Source organism: Peromyscus maniculatus, chromosome 16 (genome assembly GCF_049852395.1).
Source record: "Peromyscus maniculatus bairdii isolate BWxNUB_F1_BW_parent chromosome 16, HU_Pman_BW_mat_3.1, whole genome shotgun sequence".
NCBI classification, from domain to species: Eukaryota; Metazoa; Chordata; class Mammalia; order Rodentia; family Cricetidae; genus Peromyscus; species Peromyscus maniculatus.
In genome coordinates this window covers 51286778-51301218 of record NC_134867.1, presented here as the reverse complement: position 1 = coordinate 51301218, position 14441 = coordinate 51286778, and the positions used below count along the sequence as shown (strand labels likewise).

The following is a 14441-nucleotide window of genomic DNA, read 5'->3' as shown; positions in this document are numbered from 1 at the left end:
AAATACCTCTTTATACATTTCCTTTTTTTTTTTCAAGGCAGGGCATCTCTGTGTAGCCCTGGCTGTCTTTGATAGATAGACCAGGCTGTCAACAAACTCAGAGATCTGCCTGCCTCTGCTTCCCACGTGCTATACACTTGCTTTCTAGGAGTCCCATTACAACTAAAACCAGGTAGCCAGGTTATTATGGAACACCACCATCAAATACTTATTACACGACAACTTAAAAAACAAAGGGAGTGTACACACCCACCTAAATCCCCACATACAGTACTATATTTAGCCATGCTAACTTCAATCTCTTCACTTTAAAGGATAATTCTCCCCCTCTGCCCCAAATCATTTGCCCTCAAGGAGACACAACCTAAAGTATATTTTGAATGGAAAGATCTAGAAACTAATCAATAGAAAGGACCCAGATGTTCTTCTAACACCAGGTGAGGTTGTGATTGTGTCTTTCCAGAAATGAATGAAGTCCCAGATGACTCCCACTGTGATACATCCAACCAGCATCCCAGAGACCACTGGACACATGAACTGTCTGAAGAGAGACGACAAACCCATCAAAGGAGAAGTCCCAAGAGGAAGAGGAAGGCAGTAACTTGGGGAGACATCAAGACATTAATTTATCAAGCCCAGACTTTGGGGGAAACAAGGGCACAATACTACTGATCCAAAAGAGGTGCTGCTATGTTTACTGACTATATAACATGCTAAGTCTCAGCTTGTCCATGCAGAATCCAAATGCCTTTTGTCAGGGGAGAGAAAAAGGCACACCTGTAATAGTAGACAGTATGATGTTGTTTTGCCATGCTAATCCTTTTTTCAAGGCTTTTTTTATTGCCACACCCAGGAGTAATTCCTGGAATACAAAAAGAGGTCTCAAAGATGGCCTGTATGACTAGTAGAACTCCTAATATTACAAGAACAATATTAGCAGTCATGAATTAATAGATGGGTGAATTGAGGAGCACAGTTTTACTAATGGAGCTACCACAGATTACCTGCTGTTCAAGCCTAGTCTTGATTGTCAACAATTTCCTGGCATGTGTTGCATTAATCTGTCTGATTTTTCTCACATTATTGGTGGTCTAATTATTGATCTGCATGAATAGACAGACACAATCTCTCAGGCGACCTTTGAGTGGCTCTCATAGTTGAGATGGCTTTCTCCTCTCCTTGGTCCTCTGTTAGCTGATCTTATGATTCTCTTAAACCTGCCCATATAAGTTAGACTAGCCATGCAGGCAATGCAGTCAGCCTCAGCCTCTATTATAGCCACAATTTTTTTCTTTAAAAAAATAAAAAAGAAGCTGGGCAATGGTGGCACACACCTTTAATCCCAGCACTCAGAAAGCAGAGACAGGCAGATCTCTCTGAAGTAGAGGCCAGCCTGGTCTATAGATCTAGTTCCAGGATAGCAGGGCTACATAGAGAAAACTTGTTTTGAAAAAAACAAAATCAAAAGAAAAGAAAAGAAAAACAAGCAAACAAAACAAAAACAAAAATGAGAAATGGGCAATGCCCTTCCTCTAAGTGGCTCTTGGACCAGGAGGGAGGGTCTTCTCCTGCAGCATATAAACAGGTGGAACTGCTTGGGTCTAGAGTGTGGAGTTTCTCATGGGGAGGTAAAGACAGGGAAGGATGTGCAGGAGGATGGGGAACTGGATGTCTCTATCTGGAGGGATGGTGACGTCACAGAGGAAGAAGAGAGGAAACAGGCTAGAGATCCCCAAGGGGAGCTGGGGAAAGAAGGGATGGGGGAGAATGCAGAGGTGGACAGAGTGTGGTGGTCTGGGATAGAGGGGCCTGAGGTTGGGGAGAGGAAGATGAATCTGAAAGAAGTGAGAATGATGGGTTGTAGGCAGGGTGGAGGGAACCCAACAGAAGGTCTCAGCCTAGGAAGGGGGCAGGACAGGAGACTACAGGCTGGTGACAGGGAGCTTTTTAGAAACCAGACATCAGAATATTCTCTAGAAGCATAACCCTTCAGCCAAGCTAAAGGTGAGTTTTAAACAAGTTTCAGTTGTTGATCGATAGAAGGGAATTGATCCAGGGAGCAAGGCTGAGTTCCACAGAGATGGAGCTGGGGCCTCCTAATGAAATGATCCATGTGAGCTAGTCATTGTCAATGATGCTGATTAATCTATGAAAAGTTTGAGACTTTTTAAGTAATGGCCAGAATGAGAGAGGGCTCATGCATCTGAAAACGTCTCTTGGAGACTGAACTGAGATGTACAGTGTTTTAAAAAGACAAATCACAATGATATCATCGCTCACGGTGGTGGATTACACCAGTGAGGTATTTGGGGTACCCTAGTAATATCTGTTCTTTTGAAAAGATCAGCAGTATTTTCCAGACACTCCACAACAATTGTTTTTTATTTACATGTTCCTTTACTTGTTTTAGTTTTGTGTTTAATCTTGCATAAACACAGCTTTCTTGTTCTTGTGGCCCTAAAAGCTCAATACTACTTTTCTGACCTTAGGTGTAGCTAAATATGGTCATATGACTTCCTTTTGATCAATGATCTGCAAGCAAAAGTCTGTATGTGTATGACTGGAGAGCATCATGGGAACAGATGGCCTTGACCCTTTCCTGAGTCCCTGCTTTGATGGTGCACACGGTGATGTTTACTGGGCGGTGGCAATCTGCAACCCTCATGCAATCAGTCTGAGGAGAAAACAAATCAACACCTAAAACTGGCAGTGCCAATCGGGAGATGGCTTGGCTAGCAAAGTGCCTGCCACCTACGCACGAGGGCCTGAATCAGATCGACAGCATCCACAGCAGCAGCAGGCAAAGAGTCTGTACCACCAGCGATGGGGATGTGGTGGGGGAAAGGAGACGGGTAGATCCTTGGAGCTCATTGGCTAATCAGTTTAGCTGATGAGCTCCAGGTCCAATGGGAAACCCCGCCTCAAAAGATATAGTAGGGAATGATTGATATAGATACTTAAAGTCTACCTCTGGCTTCCCTATTTGCACACCCAAATGAGCACATACATGCATGCACATATGTACCCTTGCAACACACACACACACACACACACACACACACACACAGGCACACACACACACACACACACACAGGCACACACGCACCACAACACACAAAACTGGAAGACTGTGGATACTGGACCCCTGAGTCATCAGTGTTAGCACTGAGCCGCTGAGCCAATGTCTATGACCATTCACCTTTGCCACGGAGAGAAAAAGAAATGCTTTTTGGTTGAAACCATTGTCGAGTTGATTTTCTGTTCATCGTGCTGAATTTTATCTCACTCAGGGTCAGGCCGTTCTAAGTGAATTCTCTTTCAGAGAAAGAGCTGGGGTATAAACCACAGCGCAGAAGAGGAAAATACAGAAGCAGAGGCTACCACTCAAGCACAGAGGGTAGAAAATTAGCAAGTGAAGAAGATCCCTTGTTTGGGTGGGAGATGGGGACAAGAGCAAGGCCTTGTCCAGGTCTCACAGCTGCAGCAGCTGGAAGGCTTGCTGGAGCTGCTGTATACTCTGAGCTCCCCGAGTCTAGTTCACTGGTTCCTTTTCTCTTCTGGCTTTCCCATTTGTCTTTACAACATCCCCTGTCACCTGGAGTGTCGGATCTCTGCAGCTCTACAAGAGCCCAGTGAGTATAATTTGCAGCCCTGTGTGATCCCAAAAAGATAGCTACCGAGCACTTTGAAAAGACAGCTCCCAGCATCACTCAAAACACTGGGTTCAAAAAAATGTTTTGTAAAAACAACTGAGCGATCTAGAGAAGTACAGTCTGCCCCCAGTGCCCCATTGCTTCCTGTTTCAGTGCATACGACCCCCACCCCAGCCCCTCCACACACCAGAAAGGGAACTCAGCAAGCACTCTTGTGCCCCACATTGTTCTCTGTCCTCTCACTACTTGGAGACAAGGAGCCTCCTCCTGGCCAGAGCTGCTCTGATTTGTGCAGCTTTAAATCTTCTCTCCGCTCTTACCTGTCACCAGCATCTAGGCAAATGTTTTCACATGGCTTTGGGCCACGGTTAAACAAATTAATTTACCGGCATCAGAATTTGATAACTTTGGGACTGGAACTCCAAATACATGCTTTGACACTGAAATAGTTGTTAATCAGAAAAATGAATTTTCAGAAATGGTGTTGGCGAGTGGGAGTCTTAAAAGGAAAGCAGAAATTAATATATTTTTTTGCTGGGCAAAGGAGTCTTTGAACTGCTACCAGATCATGATGTGACAGCTCGTTTTTCAAAAGCGGGATGTGCCTTTTCTTAGTTACGTTGGCAGTTGGGTGATTGGATTCAAATAGGAGACATGTTTTATTTGGTCGACTGAGTGTAAGAGGGCACGTGTTCCTGCTTAGTGTTTATTTTATTTATTATTTTTTATTTTTTTCAGGGCTGAGGACCGAACCCAGAGCCTTGCGCTTGCTAGGCAAGTGCTCTACCACTAAGCTAAATCCCCAACCCCTTCATTGGTGTTTAATATCTGCGTTATTACTATTGTACTGGATGTCAGTGGTGGTCTCTACAGGAGGTATTTCTTAGCTGTAGCAAACAAGAGGCTTTCTTTTGTCCTTTGTTTGTTGTGGAGACAAAGTCTGTCATAAAACTGGACTAGCTCCAAACTCTTATCCTCCTGCTTCAGCCTACTAGCGTTAGGATACAAATGCATGTGGCTAGGCCTGCCTCCTCTTGTCTAAATTCTTACCTCAGGTGTCAGTCACCCCACACCTGCTGGTGCCTATGGCAGGCAAGGGGACCTTCCAAAGTCAGCCTTGACCTTTACACCTAAGGAAAGAGGCACCCACTTTCTTTGAGACATAAAGAGAAATCTCTTCTTCCTTAGTATAAACAAATTCTCCTTGGAAATTCAAAGAAAGAGAGACCTAGCTATTTATGGTCAGGAGTCCAAATAGATTTCCTCAAGCGGGCAAGACTGAGCAGGGCGGTGGTGGCGCACGCCTTTAATCCCAGCACTCGGGAGGCAGAGCCAGGCAGATTTCTGTGAGTTTGAGGCCCGCCTGGGCTACAGAGTGAGATCTAGGAAAGGTGCAAAGCTACACAGAGAAACCCTGTCTCAAAAAACAAACAACAACAACAACAACAAAAAGAAGGCAAGACTGGAGCTCCAGGCTTTATGCCTATCAGGTATCTCCTTGGTCCCGAGGCTTCATCCCCAGCCCACTCTCCACCCCAGACCTTGACAGGAAAATGCATGTACCTTTGAGGAGGAGGTAAATGGTTCTGGAATTCTCCTTTAATAATCCCTCTTAACTTTGAGCCTTATTTTTCTATCTCAGGTCCCATGTCTCAGTGAACTTTTCTCAAATACCGTAATTGTACAGAAATGTAAGTATATTTCTCTGTGGCCTGTAATTCTGCAAATGAGCTACATCTCAGTCACGATCATATCATTTCTCTTGATTTACGTGACTTTCTTGGTTTTTATTTTAGGCATTTGCCACTGGTTTTTATTTTAGGTATGTCCCACTAGGAAGGGACCTTCGAGCTGAATCTTGAAACTAATTTCTCCTCTCACCTTCAGGACACGGGGAATGTTGTAGATGTAACCAACCATCTTATTAAATAAGAAACACAGAAACAATGTAAAAGAGAAAGCCCAGAGGTCAGAGCTCAGAGCTAAAACCTTACCCTTCCTCCTGCGAACTCCTCGCTTCCCAAAAGAGAGCTATTTTTTGTGTGTAAGTCATTTTATAGTCTTTTGTTCTGCCTTCTCATTGGTTGTAAACCCAAACACGTGACTGCCTTGTCACTGTCTGTATGTACAGCCCACTAGGTCTTAAAGGTGTATGTCTCCAATGCTGGCTGTATCACTGAACACACAGAGATCTATGAGATTAAAGGCGTACGCCACCACCGCCACACTCTTTCTATGGCTCTAATAGCTCTGACCTCCGGGCAACTTTATTTATTAACATACAATCAAAATCACATTTCAGTACAATTAGAATACCACCACAGAATGTGGTGTTTTGGCATTTGTGGAAAGAGGAAAGAGAAAGCAGGAACCTGTGACTTCCTGCCCTTCTCTTTTGGCATAGACCATGAAAATTTTCTCTGATCTGCTGAAGCCATAAGAGTCTCATTCCAGAGGTCTATTTTTGCTGTCTCCTAGAAAAATCTCTCCTTGAACTTTCAGGCACAGGGACAAAGAGCAGAATGTGACAACCAGACATTGCTCCATCCCTCCCAGTTTCTTACTGTCAGAACACAGTAATAAACTTTGTTATCCAAACCAGGTTCTCTCCAACCACCCATATCACCAAATGGCATCAGAACACCCAGGTTCCAGTTTCCATAGTTTACCTTTCCTAATGAGGGTTCTTATGAGATGAATGGCAGGCAGGAAAAGGCATACTCCTCTACCCCCGCCACACACCAAACCAACCTCTAAGTTCCTAGAGGATCTAAGAATGTGTATGCATCAACACATAGACCTCTAAGAGAGAATTACTACATTGAGTTCATGTGAACGTGTATTTCTAATATAACTTTTGACTTGAAATCAGAGGGCAATAAGAAGGCAATGTCTTGCTAGTCTATACCACGCTGAAAGCAGTTTTGTCTTGGTGGACACTTGTCATGTGGGAAAAATACATTAACATGGTCCTGGCAGTTCTGACTGTCATTCAAGAGAGAACAAGACAGTCTGTGGAGGGGGGTATTTATAAAGTGGAAGATTTGCTGCAGTTTTATGAATTGCAGCAGATACTGGCTGCACCTCTGGTGAGATCATTACAGGGAAATGTCAGTTCTAACCCAGTGGGCTGGGAGCAGTCAGGAAATCCCGTCATAGGAAGGAATCTTCAAGTTTAATCTTGAAACTAGTTTCTCCTCTCACCTTGGCCTCCTAGCAACTGCCAAATGGTGGAAGAGACGACTGGGTCTTTTTAACTGTGTGTTCCCTTTATTTGAAAAGCAAGCTTACTGCTTAACATTTCAGTTTACCAAAGATGACCAAGGCGCCGTCAGGGTATGCTTTCTGCTTTGGCCTTTTGTAACTCATGGATTGTTCACCAAACAAACACTATCCTTCCACCTAATTTCTCCGTCATTCATTTCAGATTGAAATACACTCACAGTTTAGTGGAAGACTATAAAAATGTATTTTTACAACCAAAATATAATGAGCTGGGTGTGGGGATGTCTAGTGGTAGTTGTTCAGGAGGCTGAGATGGGAGGAGACATGTTTGAGTCTAGGGTTCATGCTGAGCCTCAGCCTGAGCAACAAAAAAGTCCTCTCTCAAAATAAAACATAACGTGTGTGTGTGTGTGTGTGTGTGTGTGTGTGTGTGTGTGTGTGTGTGTGTGTGTGTGTGTTATGGTTTGTGCTTTTTAGGCCAAAAAACAGAGGAACAATTTAAATGAGACCATAGCATTAAGAAGTAACAATGAGATTGGAGAAGTCTGGAGGTCCCCCACACTGGGTTGAAAGCTGAGCTGTCTATTGCTGAGAGTGAGTGGTTCTGTTCCATAGGGAGTGGAAACCACGGATGGCCCACTGGTTGTCCACGAACTCATCTGCATCCCCATGCCGACAGCCTCTGCTGTGACTGACTAGATAGAAACAGCGGGCACCATTCATGACGCAAAATCCGCCTTGTGATGCACCTTGACTGCTCCTTAAGTTTTGCTTGATTAAGGTAGAATTAAGATGAGCAGATACTGCATTTTCAAGACTCCCCTGTGTTTGGGGTCCTTGCAAGTGACTCGGTTTCTTCATATGTACAAAACTTCGTGGGAAAAGCTGCCCGGAGCGTCTGTGCCAGCTGCCGGGAAACTGAAAAAGGTGATGGCAGATGTGTGGTTTGTAAGCCCTGCACCCTGGTACGAATGCGTGATGTGTGTAACTATGGATCTTGCCACAGCTGCTGTGTAATCTGTGGAGATCCCATGGTCTCTGATGCACCATTTAGGAGAAGGAGAGAGTTGCTCAAAGCAGATCTGTTCTATGAATGCAACAACAACAACACCCCCCCAAAAAAAACAAAAAACAAAAAAACAAACAGCTTCAAGAAGAGGTGGGTGGCTCCTCCCTCCCCCATCAAGTTGCTGCAGCCACCAGAAAAGATTCAGACTGCTCCAGCAGAAAGGGAACGAAGGATCCCAGAGTGCCACCCGGACCATCTGCTAGTGTCCTGGCCCCCGGCTATCCCTTTTTTCCGTCACCCAGGAGGGTGGGGATGAAAAAGGGTTCTTCATAAGAGCATCCAGGCAGACTATGGAAGAAACATGACTAGGTTAATTAATAATTTTGGTTGTTGTTGTTTTTGTCTTTTGTTGTTTTAAGTTGGAGAAGGAAGATTCTGTTCTTTATCTTGATTCTTTCCTCAGTAAAAGCTCCCAAAGACAAATTGCATCCTCTCAGCCCTCTATCTGAGGCCTTGACCACGAAGCTGCCCCCGGTGAAAAGAGTTGTTTCTCAGTGGCTCTGGTGACTGTCATCCTTGATGACCTTCAGTGTGGCAGGGAGCCATAAGAACAAGAACGTGATGAGAGAGTTTGCTCTTGTTCCCAGATAGCCCTGGCTGCATGTTATTTACCTTCTGAGAAATTAGAAACTTTCTGTTGCTATTGTTCTAATAAAATTGGTGTATGTTAGCCGGGCGGTGGTGGCGCACGCCTTTAATCCCAGCACTCGGGAGGCAGAGCCGGGCGGATCTCTGTGAGTTCGAGGCCAGCCTGGGCTACCAAGTGAGCTCCAGGAAAGGCGCAAAGCTATGCAGAGAAACCCTGTCTCGAAAAACCAAAAAAAAAAAAAAAAAAAAAAAAATTGGTGTATGTTTCCTGGGTTTTTTGAGAGAAAGAGAGAGGAGGGGGGAAGAAAGAGAGAGAGAGAGAGAGAGAGAGAGAGAGAGAGAGAGAGAGAGAGAGAGAGAGAATTATAGAAGGGAGCTGGCATGGATTGCCATTCTGCTGATTAAGGATGGTGGTCCAGATCATAAAATCTCCATCCTTTCTTCCTCCTTCAATAGCTTACCACCGCCTCTCTCTGGAAGTCCTCCAGGCATTAGTCCTTCACAGCCCAGCATCTCACCACCCAAAGAGTTGAACTAACAATGTAGTAGATCTTCAGCTGGAAAAGTCAGGATATTAAGGTTGGGGCTATGAAGACGTGCTGCAAGGTTGGCTTTCAAGGCAAATAAGAACACTGACAGGTCCTGGAAAATTACCTGTGGCAAAGTGGTATCTCCGGTCCAGGAGTCTATCTCACATATGCTCCTCAGTGGATGATAGCATGATGTCAGGGGCTGAAGGGATTCTGTTGTCTTTTTTGTTGCCAGGGCTGGTCAGGGTTTTAAACCACCCTGCTAAGTAGCTATTGTTCTGGGCAATGCTCTGGTTCTGGAGAGAAATGAGAAGACAGAGGCGTTGGAACAGACTGAAGTTTGGGGGATTGGTATCATTTGCTGTAGAGAATTCTGTAAAGGTTGTTGCTCAGTAAAATAGCAGAGCCAGCATGCAAAGCGAAGGTCACACTGAGAATAAGTCTGTGTTCAGACACACCACTCCTTGGAATGAGCTGATTACTTTGTGTGGCTTTGCAGCCACCGACACAGGAACAGACTGGAAATACACATGGCTGGCTGGAGTCACTACCCTGCCGGCTAAGGAGTCAGCCAGAGTTAGCAAGAGTTAGCTGCTTTCACACATTCCCCCTTGCTGACTGCTGGCTCTGGCTTCTTCTCTCCCTGTGTGTTTTGGGCTTTCACTGAACCCCCTCCTCAGGCTGCTGCCACACTAGGTAGCTTGCCTTACTTCACCAACATCTGAATCATCATTGTCAGCAGCTTTGATGAGTCAACTGAGATTTCTTAAAGGAGGGAGTTAGTTAAAAAAAAAAAAGACAGAGTTTTTTTTTTCCAAATTAAAACATGGGAAACACTCTTATAATGAAGGAAATTTGGTCTCTGTTTGATAATACACTAGACAGTTTGAAAATAGAACCATAAAATGAGAGGATAATTAACATAGATGGGATTTATGTAATGTCAATTACAAATATTTTTGATCATTTGTTTTATTAAAAGAGTTGGTTAATATGAGTGCCAAGATAAAAGCTTCAGAAAAACTTGTTAAAACAAGTCATAAAGATACTCAGACCCAGAAGAATTTAAAGGAGAACTAATTTCAGCATTGCATTATAAGGTTGGAGAGGAAAAGCCTAAAGTTTTCAAACAATCAACCTTAATTTATATAGTAACCTTACAGGAACTACCAAATGATAGATATCTCCAAGACTGTATAAGAGCTGAATGGACTCCCATGCAAATGCTAGATTTGAGGAGATTCAAGGAGGCAATAGTCTCACATGGCATTCATTCACCTTTTGTGAAGTTGATGTTAAGCTTGTGGTCAACTTGTAATAGAATTATCTCTTAGAACTGGAGAGATTTGGTCACAGCTGTCTTGGAACCTGGTCCTCAGTTACAGTGGAAGACCTGGTGAAAGGATGAGGCTAAGACCATTGAACAACGGACTAGGGCTAGAGGTATTGAAATCTCCTCAAACCAGCTTCTTGGAGAGGGAGATTACAATAATGTAGAAATGCTGCAAGCCACAAGGATATATTTTAGAGATTCAGCTGAATATAATAAAGCTATGCCTAGAAAAGTTAAGGAATCTTTCTAGAGGGAAGCCATGCACCAGGGAATATTTGTTGGTGTTATTTGGCTTTTAATATTCAGCTGCTTCTTGCTATGAATTTCTTGTGCTCATAATTTCTTCAAGAATAGTGTATATGGACATATACACTCAAAGTACTTGGATAAAGTCATGTAGACAAGGCTTTCTGCCTTCAGGCTTCCTGCTCCCTTTTTAGCGTTTGAATTGGGTATCTGCCTTTTCCAAATACCTCCTTTTGCTACATCCAAAGATAGGGCCAGATCCAGACAAAAGGATCCAAGGACAAGCGATGAACAGAATAGCTGGCCAGACTACCTGCTAGGCAGCTGAAGCCCCTTAACTAAAGTAAAACATCCTTTTGGAGACAGCCTGGATCCTAGGTCAAACACCTGGCTCCTAGGTGCATAGCTTTGCTTTTTGTGCAAATCAATCTCAGATCTCCCCCTCCTCTTACAGCCCTAGAGCAACTTCTTAGAACAAAAGTTTTTTTTTTTTTTTTTCATAACCAGGTATGGGGAAGGCTGGGGCAAAATTCCTGGTCTGGGTCTGGGTAGAGTCACATGGTAGGAGAGGTAGGAACAAGGCAGAGTTTCTGTAGATGGGAAGGCAGACTGGCTTGGGTTGAGGAGTAATGAGTAAGGAAAAGTTTTGTAGACTGTAGGTGGATTTGAATCAGACCAGGAGAGGAGAAGAGGAAGAAAAGATAGAGGATGAAGGAAAGAGGGGACAGAGAGGAGCCAAGCATGAGGGCAGAGAAGAAGCTGTATAAAGAGAGAACTGACTCAGAAGAATAACGTGTATGGACTAAGAATTTTGTGTACTTAGATTCATTTAATATTGTCAAAGATTAGATTATCAGCTGCTTGTAGATTCTTCCCAGACCTTGGAAGTTCGCTATTGAGGGGCTGGATCTCACATAGTCCTCGATATAGAAAGGCAATCTTTATATGGTGTCCATACCCTAGCTTCATTCTGCAGTAGCCTTGAGTGCTTGGGACAGAACTGAAGAAGTAGGAAAGAAATTAGAGTCATTTACAAAAGTTATACAGGGCCCAAAAGAAACCTTCACTGATTACTTAGAAAGATTGACTTCAGCAGAAAATAGAATGATATCAAATTCAGAAGCTAGACAAATAATAATTGAATCTCTGACTTTTGAAAATGCTAATGAACAATGTAAAAAAGATAATTAGGCCCTTAAAGGCAAGATCAGCATCCTTGGGGGAATGGATCCAAGATACAATCAATATTGAATCTCATAATTATGATAATGCTTGGATAGGAGAGTTGATTTCCAGAGGTTTGAAGAAAAATCAAAATGTCAAATGTTTCAACTGCTGTAAACAAGGTCACCAAAAAAGGGACTGTAAACAGGGTATTCCTAGAAACAATGTTTGTTCAAGCAATAATCCCAAAAGAATGCCCCTTCCTTCTGGATTATGCAGAAAGTGTGGCAAAGATGACATTGGACTAACAAATTAGATCAACAAGGGACAAACAAAATAATCCTTTGCCTTTGCCATCAGGAAATTCCCTGAGAGGCCTCTCATAGGCTCCCCATATCAAGTTTGGTTCAGTCATTTCCTGTCATCATGGAGGAAACTCCTTCCCAGAGCAATTAAAGAATCTAATGCCTATTGTAAAAAACCATACTGTTCTGCATGATAAACCACCTATAGAAGGAAGAACAAAAAAAAAATGGGAGAAACCATAAAGAGAATATTTTAGCAAACTTCTATAAATGAAAAAGACCCAATTAAAAATACAAATAAATGAGGTTGTCTTTGAGGGTCTTATAGACATAGGTGTGGATGTAATAATAATTGCATGAGAATCTTGGCATCCATATTGTTCAGTTTTTAGGGATCGGGACATTATCACAGATAAAACAGAGCATGATATGGGTCAAATGTACAGGGCCAGAAGGATGGAGTGGAAAATTAAAGCCATATGTGGCTAATATAGCCATACATTTATGCGGATGTGATTTGTTACAGCAGTGGAATACCCAGATTAACATTCCTCCAATCACAGAAACAAACCATAAACTAACATATGTTTCTGGGAAACATATTAAAAGGTATTATAAAGAACAGCCACCAACCATTCAGTTTGTACAAGAATAGGGTACAACAGTTGCTGATCTTTCAAAGGCACCAACAGCCCTACCTTTAAAATAGTTAACAGACAAGCCTTATGGGTTCAGCAATGGCCTTTAACATCAGAGAAACTGAAGTAAAATGCTCAGCATTTTGAAGAATCAATCAGCCCTTGGAATTCTCCTGTATTTGTTATTAAAAAGAAATCTGGAAAACGGAGAATGGTAACAGATCTAAGAGCTGTTAACAAGGTGATTCAGCCAATGGGTTATCTACAATCTGGAATTTCTTTGCCTTCTCTGTTACCTAAAGGATTGCCTCTTATAGTTATCAATTTAACCATCAATTTAAAAGACTGTTTCTTCACTATACCTTTGTAAGAAAAAGAGAAAGAAAAATTTGCCTTCACAGTACCTATCTATAATAATTTTCAACCTGTTAAGAGATAGCAATGGAAGGTTCTCACACAGAGAATGTTAAGTAGCTCCACCCTGTGCCAATATGTTGTATGACAGCCATTGGAAATGATACATATGCAATTTCCTCAATCTATAGTTTACCATTACATGGACAACATCTTACTGGCTGATTCAAATGTAGATATTTTAGAAGTAATGTTTGAAAAAATAAAGAAAATTTTGCCTTGTTGGGGATTACAAATTGCTCCTGAAAAAATACAAAGAGGAGATTCTATTAATTAATTAGGATATAAAATAGGTCTACTAAAATTAGTCTCTAAAAGGTGCAAATTAGGAGAGATTAATTACAGACTCTCAATAACATTCAAATATTGATAAGAGAGATTTCAAATCTATGGCCCACTATTGGGAGAGAAAATAATGAACTGAGTAATTTGTTTCAGACCATAAATGGTGACAAGGACTTAAATAGTCCAAGAGAATTATCAGCTGAAACTGAGAGAGGATTATCTTTGGTGGAAAAGAAATTACAACACATACATGTGGATCCTATGGATTCAGAGCTTAACTGCATTCTGTTGTATTATCCTCTATGCATTCCCCTCCAGGAATTTTAATGCAGAGGGAAGATAATATATTTGAATGAATATTTCTACCATATCAATAGAATAAGAAATTAAAGAGATATGTGAAAAAGATTTCTGATTTGATTTTGAAAGAAAAATTAAGACTTTGTCAATTGCAGGAATAGACCCAGCAGAAATTGTAGTACATTTGACTAACGATGAAATTGACAAATTATGGGCAGAAAGTGAACCTTGGCAAAGAGCTTGCAGTAATTTTTTTGGGAGAGACTAACAACAAATATCCCAAAAGCAAATGAATTCAATTTATAAAGTGAACTAACTATATTCTTTCTCATATTAAACAGGAAACACCAATTTTTGGACCCCTACTTTTTATACTGCTGCAAATAAATCAGGAAAGACATGTTATAAATCAGGAAATTTAAGTAAAGTGGCTCAAAACCCTTATGAATCTGTCCAAAAGTCATAATTACATGCTATTCTGATGGTTTTAATGGATTTTTACAGAACCTCTTAATATAGTTACTGACTCTAAGTATGCAGAAAGAGCTGTTTTATACATTGAAACTGCTGAATTTATTCCTGATGAGTCATAATTAACTTTATTATTTATTCAGTTACAAGAAATAATCAGGAATAGGAATCATCCCTTATATACAACACACATCTGGTCCCATATGAGTCTGCCAGGCCC

General features: G+C 42.0%; 1 long non-coding RNA gene across 2 annotated transcripts in view; it reads left to right on the top strand.

The window, feature by feature from the left end:
* LOC143268909 (uncharacterized) overlaps positions 1-3099 on the top strand; it is a 171815-nt gene extending 168716 nt beyond the window's left edge. For both annotated transcript variants that reach the window (XR_013045117.1, XR_013045118.1), the window contains 2 exons: positions 464-682; positions 2490-3099. This is a non-coding gene — a long non-coding RNA (uncharacterized LOC143268909). The remainder of the gene's footprint in view (positions 1-463; positions 683-2489) is intronic.
* The last annotated feature ends 11342 nt before the right edge of the window (positions 3100-14441 follow it).